Source organism: Convolutriloba macropyga, chromosome 1, assembly GCF_964194025.1.
Source record: "Convolutriloba macropyga chromosome 1, txConMacr16.3, whole genome shotgun sequence".
Lineage (NCBI taxonomy): Eukaryota > Metazoa > Xenacoelomorpha > Acoela > Convolutidae > Convolutriloba > Convolutriloba macropyga.
The window spans coordinates 39,656,107-39,671,955 of NC_134468.1; positions in this window are offsets into that span (position 1 = coordinate 39,656,107).

The window sequence follows — 15,849 nt, forward strand, 5'->3', positions numbered from 1 at the left end:
AACTGCTCAATAATCAAAACTTGTCAAGTCTTGGCTAAAACTTGACTTAGAATTGACAAGTCTTGAGCTATTCTTGACCAGTGTCGCAAGTATTAAGACTTGCATAAAGACGTGATTAGTACTGATTTCTCAATTCAAGTCTTGGCTAAAACTTGACTTAGAATTGACAAGTCTTGAGCTATTCTTGACCAGTGTCGCAAGTATTAAGACTTGCATAAAGACGTGATTAGTACTGATTTCTCAATTCAAGACGTATAATTTCACTGGAGAAGTACTGATCAGGACTTGAGAATAGTTCAGGGTGAAGATGTCTTGCTTCATTTGAGATTCTTTGATATTTCTTGAAAATTAGTGGTTATTTTACAAGCGTTGATCGGAATCAAATGCTTGGTCAATTGTAATCACTTTTTGAACTAGTTTTCACGTTCGCTATCAAGCCTTGAACCCAGTTACTCATCTTTACACATTTTTACACATTATGAAAGTGTAAACTCGTGCAAACATATTGACGGTGCTCTATGTGAAAATTTGGTAAAGTGTTTTTCACTGTGTTTTCTTCCATTATTGAACCTAATTACCTCCTTGAAAGGTATTTTGGACTAATTTCCACAGAAAATTGTAATCAACTGAATCTAGCTGCGCCAATGACATGTCTTTTTCCACTTTTGAATGCAGTCAATTTCCGTTTTAATTTAAAGAAAATCGAATCTGAGTTCGCTAATATTAGCTATTTCCTCATGAATTATAATTGAGCGATTAATAGCAAATCTCTGAAAATAGGTTTTTTTTCCGGCCCTGTGAATTCTTGTATGAATATTTAATTTTGAAGAAAACCACTACTTGGTTATGCCAACAATGTTGCTGAAATAGTTTTTTAAAGACTTTCACATTATATTTTTCAATAAAAGAATTTGATAATTTCAAATTGTGACAACTTTTAGAACGCCAAAATGAAAAATGCAACTTGAAAAATTGGTGATTCGTTCACAATTTTTGAGGCTATAATTTTTACTGTAAAGTGTCTTATACCAAAATTGGAAATTATTGTTTTCATGGAATCAAAAACAAAATTTAAAGGCCAACCGAAACGGTCAATTTCAAAGGTTTTATCGTACTGCGATAAACAAAACTGAGGTAACTCATAACAGTTTAATGATTTTATGAATATAAAAGCATAAAAATCCACCAATGCGATACCACTCTTGATGCATTTAGAAATTAATGCATTTTTGATGCAAGACCATAAAAAGCCAGTCACTTAACCTGGTCGTGAGCTTCAGCAGTGCTTGACATCTTGTTGAAGGTGCCCATAACAAAGTCGAGAAAGCTATACAAAAACTTAAGTTCATTTATGGATGAAAATAACTAAAGTATTGGAATTGATTACATTTTAACTATTTCTTTAGTATATAACAAAGCAGCTTTAGTTTCTCCGCAAAAAATTTGATCCTCATTTTTTCTGCTGGCAGTAGTAATTTTCTTCAGGCCGAAACTTTTTACAGAATGTAAAATTTTCAATGAAACATTAGTTGAAGTTACAAAAGTAAATTATTAATTTGATTACATTAAATTTTGACACACGAGAAAGAAGGTATCAGCACAATTAAGATTAAATCAGGCGGCACACTCAAAAGCAATTTAATGAGCATTAGTTTTGTTGTTCTGACAACTACGAGTCACTTGGGATTCATTTTCCTTATTGGTCATTAACAATCGTCGTTGATCATTTTTTTCTTAAATGATATCAAAGTTTGAAAATACTTGATATCTGTCCCCACTTCAGTACTTTTTCTCCAGCTCCATGCAGTGTGTCTATATTATTTTACCTAAAAAAACTGATTTTTAACATATTTTGCCTTGGACAAAATTTGGTACCATGATTGCCACATCTTAGTAGTCAAAAATCATATATTATGTCAAACAACTCATAACCTTTTTCCTAGTAAGATCCTTGTATGAAAGCAAAGAAAGATCATGTATGATTATCCATGCCAGTTTATATCTATAAATGCTCAATTTTTAGAAATATAAAAAAATTGCAACAACCTCAAATTCGTTTTCTGAATATGTTTAAATTGCAAAATTGTTCTTTTAGCGCACACAAAGAATCAAATGTGGATTGCAATTGTGATATAATAATTTAATCTGTCTTCTGACTTTAGTATACGCGAATTTGTGGCACCAGTCAATGTTTCATGCGTAATATATGATCTTAGGCTTTGAAATATTTTGTATGATCCACGTATGTCTTCTACAAAATCAGTTATGATCCTTGTAAGACTACCAAGACTTCACACAAATCATTTATGACATAGTATGATTACTAAGAATCATATATGACCTTGTACGCCTTGTACGAAATCAAAGAAAGTTGTTTGATCGGTGACACGGGTATCCAGGTTTGTTGGCCCATAAAACCGATTAGGAATCTTCGACAGATTCATTTTGAGTGGACAAGTTCAGCCAATTGTGCTGAAAGTTTCAATATAGTATTTGAGTCAAAGAATTTCCTCCAATTTGTATTGGCTATGGACAGTTTCATATTTTTTACAGCAGGATATCTAATCGATGAAAAAACATGCTAACGCCTGATGAACGCCACTGAAATGTGGAACTCTGATTTGTGAATATACCACGTTTCTCTCCATTTCCTCTTGCCACTGTTCTTATAGTAAGAGATATCAGAGAAAACCTGACAAAAAGTAGTCTAATCTGCTACGGTCTGGTGTAAATTTTGCAAATTAAGTAATGAATTAAAATGGGCGCAAGACGGGCAACTAAAAAGTTTGTCAGCGGATTGGATTCTTTTTGTTATGAGACATTTCAACCAGAAGAAAACTGGGAACCTCTAAGTGGCAAGCACTCTGTAGCATGTTAGATGAATACTTCGACATTTTTTTTGGGGAAAAACAAAGAATTTCCTTAAAATCTTAAAAAAAAAATTGTTTTTTAGTTCCAATTTCGACTGGGTAGCGTTCAATTGAATTTTGAAAAATGAGCTGAACAAAACATTCAAGTAAGTAGACCACATACCAAAAAAGTTGTTCTGTTTGGACAAAAACTCAACAAAAATCGCAAAAATGAAATTAACCGCAGTAAAGACTTTCATTTAAACATTTTAACCTTTGTTGGATTCGGTGGAGCTGACATCAGATCATTTCAAGAAATTTATTGCATCATTTAATAAAAAATTATTAGAGTTCAAGACTTCATTAAAACCTAACTCGGAAAACCTTCACTTCGGAAAAACCTATTGTTGCGCGGCGATCTTCAAAAAAATCGGATTATTTAAACAAGTATTTAAAACAGATACTTTTTGTTATAATAAAACGAATGAGAAAAATAGTTTATAGCAGTTAGAGTTTTGCAACCTTACTTCTGTTTCACTGAATTGTCCTTTTTCACATCCGCGTCTCAGCATTCCATTTTTTTTCCAAAAATCTAGCGTAACCGACTATTGTCGGAAGAAAAGCTCTCGAACGACTAGTGGGAGCTCTAATCAATTGCAACCTGTTTCAGTGGGGAAGGAGTTAAACCTGAATGCGAATAATTCTCTAGGGGTATTCAATTGAGACCATTAGAGGCTAATATAAACCACTATAATTTAAAGTGGAAAAATGGCACCAGTTTTGGCAAACTTATCTTTTGACTTTAATAGTAGATAGCCGCCAATTGAGTTGATCTCCTTGAAAGTGTGGATGAGAGAGAAATTTAGGTCACACAAAACGCAGAAAGTCAAAAGCGTAAAAATTACTCGAACAGTCAAATAACTGTCAAGCGAAAATTTTGCATAAAAAAACACACACGTTTACAATGAGCAACCCTGTTAAAGCAATTAATAATTTTCATTTTTTCAGTTTTATGAAAAAGAAAAAAATGAAGAAACTAATTTGAAATATTTGAGTTTTTTTTTGGTGGGGAGAGGTAAATTTTCCATGTCGTTAGTTTGTGTCGTTAGATGGCTCCAATTTTTCAAACATTAAATGTAACTAATCTATGTAGGAGAAGGAGAGAACTCAAAGTTTTTTTAAGAAGTTCTGTATATGTTTTCCTCAGACACAGGTACAGTGACTCCCTAATTTGTCTGTTCCAAAGAATCTCTTTTCAAATTATCCTTGATCTGAGAGAAAATTTTGTCTTCGACATTTTGACTTTGAGATATTTGTACAAATCTGACTGGTAAGGAAATTGGCGAGAGATTGCAAATAGGAGGAAAAGGTGAGGAAACTATGAAAAATTATTGTTTATTTTTTTGTTCAATGATTAATGACCAGAAAAAATGTTCCTTCCAGCTATGAACCCGAGCTGATTTCATAAAATTTTTTACTACAAAACATTCCTTTTCGTTTCGTGGAAATTACTGAAAGGCCATGCGATCATTATTTCCCTTTCAATGTTGTTCAAAAAAACTGGCTTCCTCTAGTAATTTTACAACCTCTCGGTGGCAATAAAAACGGTGTGATAATTTTCATTTCTCTATTCACTAGGAACACAAAAGATTCAAATTAAACTCTGACTCAAATTGGACTAATATTTTGTTAGACGAAGAACAGGGCTCAATTTTTTTGTAGCCTGTCTAAACAGGGGGCTGATCATCAAGATAAATTTACTAAGGGTCTCCATATGATGTCTGCGATTATTTTTGACCACGCTTTAGATCTTAGGTTTAGTGTGACAAAATGCAACCAAGTATGGAGCACTTCTGAACTGGTTCTTAGTGGAAAAATGCCGCCAATTATCTTGTGCTGCTGCATAACTTCGAGAATGAGAGAGATAATTAGACCATGCAAGAAATAAAAAGTCAGTCGTTAAAATTCACTCAAAAAGTTATAAAACAACGTAAATAGAACAACCTAAAAATGCGGATCTGTCCGAGGAGGGTGTGCAAGTCAGCAACAGGGGATTGGGGTCGTTGGAGGCTTTTATGAGCTTAGATGGAGGGAGCAGGTTTAAATGTAGTCGCAGAGTAGGGGGAAGGGGATTGTTGAATGCTGAGACTTTCACAGAATAGTAAGTTAGCACCCTCTAATTTTAAGAAGCGAAAACTCTATTTTTTGACGCAAAAAGTAAAATCTCAGTTTTTGTTTTTTTTTCGCATTTTTTGTTAAAATGAGAGATATACTAAACCCCAAACATAAACATAATCGACTATCGTCGGGCGAATTGCTCTCAAACGACCGGCGAGCGGTTGGCTCCGTCAGTAGCAAGCCACGGTTTAGTGAGGCTAGCTTTGCATAATTGAAGGGGCGTGAGGTGAGCACAGCGGGGGTGGGGGCAGGGGGCAACGGTGGGAGAGGGATGCACGGGGCCCTTACGGCCTGAACGATGTTGAGGGGTGGGATTGGGGCGAGACTGATATGGGGGTGGAGTGAGGTTGGGGGGATCAATTTCTAAGAACCGCTCTTCAAACCATAAGCATAAGTCTATAAAACATTTTCTGCGATCCGCATACTCGGAGACTATTGAACTGAAAGGCTCTAAGAGAACGTAATGCCCACTGGGCGCCACCTCGTTATTCCGTTTATGAGGAAGAAAATTCAAATGGGTCCGACAAAAAATCCGATGCTGAAGTGTGGCATCAACAAAAGAGTTAAAGAAAGAGAGAGAGAGAGAGAGAGAGAGAGAGAGAGAGAGAGAGATAGTGTTAGAGAGATAAAACGTTAGCGATAAAGAGAAGGAAAGAAACCCCGACCGGCAGAGAGAGAGAGAGAGAGCAGAGAGCTAAAAGTATTTTTATGATGAGATTCGACTCTGCAACTTCTAGTTTTCTAGCCTTGTTAGAAATTAAATCATATAGGAAAAAATGAAAATTGAAAGATTTAATAGAAATGTTTCCAGATTTTGCAGTGGAAAAAATGTTCAAAAACAATTTTGTCTGTGGAGTCTTGCCATGTAACCCATCTGAAAAACTTCAAAACTTTCGTTTGCCAGTGATGATCGTTAATCTTAGAGGTGGACAAAAATTTTCAAAAACTTTAAAAACAGTTGCTAATTTCAACAAAATCGTGCTAAATTGAATGATATTACTACCTTCAGAACCATTCTATTAAGTTAATAGACTATCAAGTATCCTTATTTCAAGCTTTAAATAGTTTCATTGGTTCATAAAGATCCATAGATTTAGAATATGATAATAATTTTCCAAAAATTCCAAAAAAAATTATATTTATCAAAAAAATGCTACAACTCGAGTAATTAAAATTTTGATAACCATTATATTAGCACTTGTAACTATGCAGCAGCTTATTGACAATGCTTGCAGCGGTGCCTTGGCCCCTGGTGCAAGAACAAATAACAAAATTGTTTAAAAATCTTGACAAAATTGTATATATTGGAAAAAAATTATGTCCACGACATTAAAATCTTGAAAACCATTCCATTACAATTGGAAACTATGCAGTGAATTGTTATTAAACTCAAAATGATGTTCCTTGGCTCTTGAGGCCGGAGAAACCTAAAAAATGACAAACAGTTTCAAAAAAAACTTGAAAAGTATTGCAAATTTTATCAAACTATTGCTAAAAATTGTGATGCTAAAAAGTGGAAAACTCTTCTATGGCCAATAAAATATTTTTAGTAACTTATTATCAAACCGTTACGGAGGCTTTCTGCCCCCAGGGGCCGGATAATTTTGAAAAATGACAATAAAATTCGAAAAAATTGAAAAAAGTTGCAAGTTTTGTACAAAGAAAAATGCTAAAACTCGTAATGTTAAATTGTTGAAAACCATTCCATTACCACCAGAAACTATGCTGTAACCGAGAAGAAGTTTCTTGACACTGAAAACTCAAAAAGTGACAAAATTTTTCAAAAGTTGCTCAAAAATTTTAAAATTACTATAAAGTTGCTCTTTTTGTTTGGAGTACCAAAAAACATTTAGCTCCTAAACATTTAATAAATATATAGCTCTTAAAATGGCAATAAAAAGTATATATTTCTTGCAAAAGAACTTCATCAACTTTAATCAGCCTCAATTTTAGACTGGTCGAACAAAAAACTTGAAAAAACGACGAAAAAACACAAAAATTTGCAACATTTTGGGCTCAAAACCTCCTTAAATGACCATTTAACCATAAACTACGTCCTTCCTAGCATCTTAACCACAGTGAGCAGGCTAAGGGCTTCTATTTAAACTCAATGCGCGCTGGAAGTTATCTGTTTATCCCGTTTTTAAGGACGAAAAGTCAAATGGGTCAGACGAAAAATGGGTCAAGAGGACAATCGCATAAAAAAAGGATTCATTTGAGAACTATTAATGAACGTCATTTTTGTGATTATGAAACAGTACCTGCTGAATTATTTTACTGTCGAGATATTTGCTCAGAAATTCAGAAAACAGTCAGCAATACTTTTCATGCTTTGGTGTCGTTTGCACAATGTAAGATTGGTGATTGGTGAACTAGCGTTGTCTTTTACTTTTTAAAAAAATGAGTGCTAAAAGTTACTTTACATGGTAGTTTATTGTGTTCCTTATGAGTTTGCGTTACTCACTCAACATTCGAAAAAAAAATACTACATCACTCTGTCTTTATTTCTCATTGGTTAGCAAGGATTCTCAAAACCTTTCAAAAAGACCAAAGATAAAAAAATCAATCAGTTTAATGAACTGATAGGATTGCTAATTGGACGAAAATTCAAAGTGCACAACGACAATCTGTTCTTTTCTACTTTTATACACAGATTGGCTAATAAATATGAGTTTATGACGAAAAAGAGGAATATATTTCATTTCCAGCAAGGAGGTTTTTAATCGTGCCAACTCTCAAATATGATGGATAGCTACAATGGTAAATACAGGAGAACAGAACATCCCATTTTGAGAAATATCGAAACAGATAGTAACGAAAAGTAATTTTGTACAGTTAGTGTAATGTGGTCAGTCGCATCAATCAATTTTCACTCAATCAACGTTACTTAACTTTCTCTGTCTTGGTTAATAGAAGACAAAGAAATAGCATCGCCATAGTCATTAAATGCATCTGTATACCATGAAAGAATCCGTTGGGGGTCATGTCTTAAAGATTTCTGCTACATGATCTCTGCTATTTTTGTTGGTTTGTCTTGTCTTTTGATTTTCATTAAATCTAAAAAACGTACAATGTTGGCATTGAACGAATTTCAATATCTGAAACATTGATAGAGTAAGTTACATATTTTGATCCCCTCTAGTATCATAACAATTAATAGATAAAACTTTATCCCAAAACAAGGAGGCTAGGTAATGTGCGTTCGCACATAAAGTTCCGACCCCGCTCATCTAAATTTTCACTTTATTGTCTACCAAATGAGGAAGAGATTAACAAAATTAACACCAAGCTATCGTTCAACAAACAACTAAATGAATAAAACAATCTACCTTAGAGGGCCGATGAGGCCTGTGTCTACCATATGACTATCAGAAAAGACGGCAAAAAAAAAATACAAAAGTTAATTACGACCAAAACTCGTTATCCATTTTTTGAAAATCATTAATAACCAAATCAAAATGGCATAAGATGAAACTAAAACTAAAAAAAGATTAACCTGTACTTCATTAGAAAAAAATATGGGACTTTTTCCTCAATGCGACTTGGTAACAAGTCGACAAGAAATGCACAAAAGGGCAAAGATTAATGAAACGTTTCGTTTTTTCAAAAGAATTAGTGTCAAACTGATTAGAAACTTTATGTATCAAATGAAATCATTATCCAGTATATGTCATCCGACTACAAAATGAACGGCAAATACCGGCAAAAAGAAAAATGCACAAAATTTTTGCATGAAAACCATGTCCCAGCCAATTAAATATTAAGCTGTTCACAAAAAACAATAAAAATTTTTCAATGAATTCTTTTTCAAATGACCAGAGGACCACTCATTATTGTGATGCTGGAAATAGAAAACAAAAAACGACAAAAATTAGCAAAAACGAAACAATCACGAAATATTTGTCTTGAAAAATGATTGATGTACCAGTAACAAAAACCATTTGAAGAACAAAAACCGCTATAAAAAGCAAATTAACGTTCACTAGATAAGGCAAGTGACTTGTCTAAAGAGATGCTAAGCTTTAAGTTAACAGGAATAACATTGGCCAATCTCCGAATTCTATGTTCTTTTCTTAAAAAGCAAGAATTTTCAAAATTCATAGCCAACATAAGCTTTCGCTTGAATTAGTATACAGTTTATCTTGCAACTTCTTCGAAAACTAATTGCGCCTGTTATCAGTGAGACCTGTTATCAGTAAGTCTTAAGACCTTAAAATAGTTAAAATAACAATAAATACAAGCTGGTCAAAAAAATTCCCCAATGACTTAAAGTTTATAGAAGCCCAATGAAGCCATTAGGTTTATAAAATATACAACGCCAGGGAATTAAGTATTTGTTTGCGTCTCTTTTGAACTTCATAAGGTCTTTTCTAAAATGAATTTTTCTTATTGACAGCGAAAAGAACCACAAAATTTGAAAAGTATCTAAGTTTCACAAAATTCTGAAACAAACTGCCTAATCAGTGAGGACACCAGTCAAAACGTTTAATCAACAAAAAAATTTGTTTGATTCAACAAAACGTTTAAGATCTCTCAATAATGAGGCTAGTTTACGAAAATGAGTCAACATTGTAAAATAAGAAACAAATACCCAAACCAGTCAAAATAGGAAGTTGAACAATACTTTTTCTTTTTTGGAATAATTTCACTTGAAAATCAATAAAACTTTTAGCTTTATACCGATATCAGTTATTAAATTCATTAATGTTTCTATAGTTGGCTACGTAGACATTTAATTTCCCAATATTTGGCATACGACAACAAAAATTAAAAATGAACACATGGCAAAATTAAAAAATACCAAATTTGTTATTAGAATGGCGTCGCCCCCTAAAAAACCATATTTTTTAAATCTCTTTCAGGTTAGATTAATAGGTAAGTGACAATATACCAAAGAAACAAAAACAAACTCAAAACTCGTACTACCAAATCCAACAAACAGTTTTTCGAAAACAATCCGGCATAAAAATTGTTTTTATTCTATGAGAACAAAAATTTGACCTGTATTTAATGAGATTAAGCAAAAAGTTAACAAAATTAATATGAAAAAGTGACAAGTTCAAACAAACTGAAATTTATTTAAAACAAATATATTCAATGACATAGCAGACATTAGGAGACAACGTTGCCAATTTACCAAAGCAACAAAAACAACTGCAAAATTGGGCAATTATGCACAAGAATCACAAAATTTTTTGTGAAAACTCGTACTTCATAAACCAAGCAACACTTCATGTAAAACAATCCGCCACAAAAATTTTTTTTATTATATTAGCAAGAAAGTTAAGCTTGTATTTATTGAGAGTCAGTGAAAAATTGACAGAAAAAATAGAAAAAAATATGACAAGTTGAAAAAAAAATTGACTTTTCCTTAAAACAATTATATTCAATTACATAGCAGACATTAGGAGACAACCGAATGTACGGTACAGATTTACCTACAACTCTTGAAGAAGCCATTTTTATCTGTGAAAGTTTGTTGAAACTCTTCTTCAAAGCCATAAAAACCACTATGTTCTCTTTAAAAAAACTACATCTACATTTGACCTCAAGTTTGGGTAAGTGAGAGCTGGCATTAATGGAGTCGTGCACAATAATTTTTGTCTGTACTCATCACAAAAAAAACGAAAGCAGAACAATTGGAAAGAGGCAGCATCAAAATAAAAACTGAAAAACTTCTGATTGTATTAATCTGTGATAACATCAAACTTATCACTGATTTTGCCGCGTGGTCAACAAACTGCTCGAGTAAAGTGTTCTAAATATTTGCAAATTATAACAATTTTTGACTGCAGTACTCCAAATATTAAGAAAAAAACAATGATGCGTTTTTTATAATTATCGAATTAAATTAGTAAAAAAACGCCAAAATTTTAATCCCAAAAGACTTTTATATGTCTTCGAATTTCAGCTGGCTTTGTTTTAAAGTTTCAAGAGATTGTGTCAGCGGTTTCTAGGACAATATGTTCGGCAAACTAAGAGAAAGTGGTTCAAAAGGCACATCTTAAGAAAGTTTTGAAGACAAAATAATGAATTTTGAAAACTTTATCAAAATATTTATACAAAGAAACTCCTATCAACCAATTCAGCAACGTTCTTTTTTCAATTAATCTGTCTCAACCTTTTCCTAAATCTATCAATAATCAGGATAAGTTGCAAAAAAGATACATCATTGCCAAAAAAACAAAAAAAATACGCAAACCAGGACAAAAGGGGATAAATTTAAAAATAGTTTTGATTTTTTGAAAAAATTTAAATTGAAAGTCAATAAAAATATTAGCTATATACCGATATCGGATCTTTTCCATTTGTGCTCCCCCCAGCTTAGTGGGCGCATGTTATTTGCACCCCCCAGACGCACGTGCAATATTTTTACATAGTGATTTACCATGTAATGGCACGTGCTCTGTAACTGGGGGGCGCATAACGTACTGGGGGGGGGGGGGGGGAACAAACGGAAAAGATACCCGATATCAATCATTAAACTCCTCTATTTATCTATGTTTGCCATTGAGACATTTATTTACTCACAATTTGGCATACGACAACAAAAATTAACAACAAATACAAGCCAAAACGAACACTACCAAAATCTCTAAGAGAACGTTGTCGCCCCCAAAAACCATATTTTATGACAATAAATACGCTTAGCTACAATTTTCAACGCTTTTTTTTCATTCAGACTGTTAATTATTTGGAAAATTTACCAAAGAAACAAACAGAACTGCAAAATTGGGCAATTATGCACAAGAATCACAAAATTTTGTGTGAAAACTCGTACTACATAAACCAAGCAAAAATTCATGTAAAACAATCGGCCACAAAAACAGTTTTGATTACATTAGCAAAAAAGTTAAGCCTGTATTTATTGAGAGTCAGTGAAAAATTGACAGAAATAATATAAAAAAATGACAAGTTGAAAAAAATCGAAATTTCCTTATAACAATTATATTCAATGACATAGGACACATTAGGAGACAATTGAATGTACGGTACATATTTACCTACAACTCCTGAAAAAGCCAACTAGATCTATGGATGTTTAGATCTAGACTGCAACTCCCAAAAGAAAAGATCAATTGAAGGCAAAACACAAGAATTCTGTTAAAGTTTGTTGACTCTTCTTCAAAGCAATAAAAACCATTAGGTTCTTTGAAAAAAACTGCAACTACTTTTGACCTCAAGTTTGGGTAAGTGAGAGCTGGCATTAATGGAGTCGCGCACAATAATTTTTGTCTGTACTCATCACAAAAAAACGAAAGCAGAACAATTGGAAAGAGGCTGCATCAAAATAAAAATTGAAAAACTTCTGATTGTATTAATCTGTGATAATATCAAACTTATCACTGATTTCGCCGCGTGGCCAACAAACTGCTCGAGTAAAGTGTTCTAAATTTTTGCGAATTATAACAATTTTTGACTGCAGTACTCCAAATATTAAGAAAAAAACAATGATGCGTTTTTTATAATTATCGAATTAAATTAGTAAAAAAACGCCAAAATTTTAATCCCAAAAGACTTTTATATGTCATCGAATTTCAGCTGGCTTTGTTTTAAAGTTTCAAGAGATTGTGTCAGCGGTTTCTAGGTCAATATGTTCGGCAAACTAAGAGAAAGTGGTTCAAAAGGCACAACTTAAGAAAATTTTGAAGACAAAATTAAGAATTTTGAAAACTTTATCGAAATATCTATACAAATAAACTCCAATCAACCAATTCAGCAACGTTCTTTTTTCAATTACTCTGTCTCAACCTTTTTCTCAATCCGTCAATAATCAGGATAAGTTGCAAAGAAGATACATCATTGCAAAGAAAACAAAAAAATACGCAAACCAGGACAAAAGTGGATAAATTTAGAAACACTTTTGATTTTTTAAAAAAATGTAAACTGAAAGTCAATAAAAATATTAGCTATATACCCATATCAATTATTAAATTCCTCTATTAATCTATAGTTGGCCATTGAGACATTTATTTACCCACAATTTGGCTTACAACAACAAAATTTAACAACAATTACATGCCAAAAAGAGCACTACCAAAATCTCTAAGAGAACGTTATCGCCCCTAAAAACCATATTTTATGACAGTAAAAACAATTAGCTAAAATTTTCAACGCTGTTTTTCAGTCAGACTGTTAATTATACGGACAGTTTACCAAAGCAACAAAAACAACTGCAAAATTGGGCAATTATGCAAAAGAATCACAAAATTTTGTGTGAAAACTCGTACTTCATAAACCAAGCAACACTTCATGTAAAACAATCCGCCGCAAAATTTTTTTTTATTATATTAGCAGGAAAGTTAAGCTTGTATTTATTGAGAGTCAGTGAAAAATTGACAGAAATAATAGAAAAAAATATGACAAGTTGAAAAAAAATTGAATTTTCCTTAAAACAATTATATTCAATGACATAGCAGACATTAGGAGACAACCGAATGTACGGTACAGATTTACCTACAACTCTTGAAGAAGCCATTTTTATCTGTGAAAGTTTAGATTTAGAATCAGATTTCCAAAAGAAAAGATCAATTGAAGGCAAAACACAAGAATTCTGTTAAAGTTTGTTGAAACTCTTCTTCAAAGCCATAAAAACCATTATGTTCTCTTTAAAAAAACTACATCTACATTTGACCTCAAATTTGGGTAAGTGAGAGCTGGCATTAATGGAGTCGGGCATAAAGATTTTGGTGTCTGTACTTAACAAAAAAAAACAAAAGCAAAATAATTTGAAAGAGGCAGCACCAAAAAAAATTAAAATAATTCTGATTGTAAAACTCCATGATAATATTAAATTTATCCCTGATTTTGCCACTCGTCTAACAAACTGCTCAATTATTTTTTTATTGTTTGCGATTTGGACCATTTTTTGAATGGAATACTTCAAATATTAAAAAAAAACCATGATGCGATTTGTATAATTATCGAGTTAAATTAGTAAAAAAAAACGGCAAAATTTTAATCCCAAAAAACTTTTATGTGACGCTGAGTTTCAACTGGCTTTGTTTTGGAGTTTCAGGAGAACCTGTCAGCGGTTTCTAGGTCTCCATGTTCGCCAAACTTATCGAAATTAGTCCAAAAGACACATTTTAAGAAAATTTTGAAGAAAAAGTTATGAGTTTTGAAAATTTTATCAAAAAATTTATATAAAACACTCCAATCAAACAATTCAGCAACGTTCTTCTTTCTCTTACTCATTCGAAACCTTTTTCTCAATCTGTCAATAATTAGGTTAAGTTCCAAAAAGATACAACCTTGTGAAATACAAAAAAAATACGCAAACGAGGACAAAAAGGGATAAATTTAAAAATAGTTTTTGTTTTTTTGAAAAAATTCAAACTGAAAGTCAATAAAACTGTTAGCTATATACCGATATCAATTATTAAATTCCTTTATTTATCTATAAATGGCCACTGAGACATTTAATTACCCAATATTTGGCATACAAAAACCAAAATTAACAACAAATACATGACAAAAAGAAATCTAACAAGTTCTCTAAGAGAAAGTTTTCGCCCCTAAAAATCATATGCTATGACAAAAAATACGTTTAATTACGATTTTCAACGCGTTTTTCAGTCACGCTCTTATTTTTTTTGACAATTTACCAAAGAAACAAAAACAATTGCAAAATTGGGCACTTATGCAAAGAACCACAAATTGTTGTGTGACAACTTGTACTACCAAAAACAAGCAACAGTTCATGTGAAACAATCCACCAGCAAAAAAGTTTTTATTCTATTAGCACGAAAATTTAGCATGAATGTACTGAGAGTAAGTGAAAAGTTTACAGAAATAATATAAAAAATTGTTAGGCTCAGAAAAACATAAATTTCTTTTAAACAAATACATTCGGTGAAAAAAAAAGATATTAGACAACAACCGAATGAACAATAGAGGTACACTTCAACTCTTGCAGAAGCCATTTTGGATCTTGGAATGTTTAGAATTAGAATCAGACTGCCAAAATAAAACAATTGAGGGCAAAACACAAGAATTCAGTTAAAGTTTTTCGAAACTCTTCTTCAAAGCCATAAAAACCATTAGGTTCTCAGAAAAACAAACTATATCTAAACTCGGCCTCAAACTTATGTATGAGAAAGCTGTCGATAATGGAGTCGTGCATAAGAAAATTTGTCTGTAGTAAACATAAAAAAAACAAAAGCAGAATAATTTGAAAGAGGCAGCATCAAAATAAAAATTAAAAATTTTCTGATTGTATTATTCTGTGATAACATCAAACCTATCACTAATTTTGCCGCGCGGTCCAAAAACTGCTCAAGTGAAGCGTTCTAAATATTTGTGAAAAATAACATTGTTGAGTGCTATACTTCAAGTTTTAAGAAAGAACAATGATGCGTTTTATGAAACTATCGAGTTAAATTAGTGAAAAACAGCAAAACTTTAATCCCGAAAGACTTTTATATGACGCCGAATTTCAACTGGCTTTGTTTTAGAGTTTCAAGAGATTGTGTTGGCTGTTTATAGGTCTCCTTTTTCGGCAAACTTAGGAAAGTGGTCCAAAATGCACATCTTATGAAATTTTTGAAGACAAAATTATGATTTCTGAAAACTTTATCAAAAACTTTATACAATCAAAGAATTCAACAACGTTCTTCTTACTATTACTTTGTTACAACCTTTTTCTCAATCTGTCAATAATAAGGCTAAGTTACAAAAATGATATAACATTGTAAAAAACACAAAAAAACGCAAGCCAGGACAAAAAGGGATGAATTTAAAAATATTTTTGATTTTTTGAATAATTTAAATTGAAAATCAATAAAACTATTAGCTATATACTGATATCAACTATTAAATT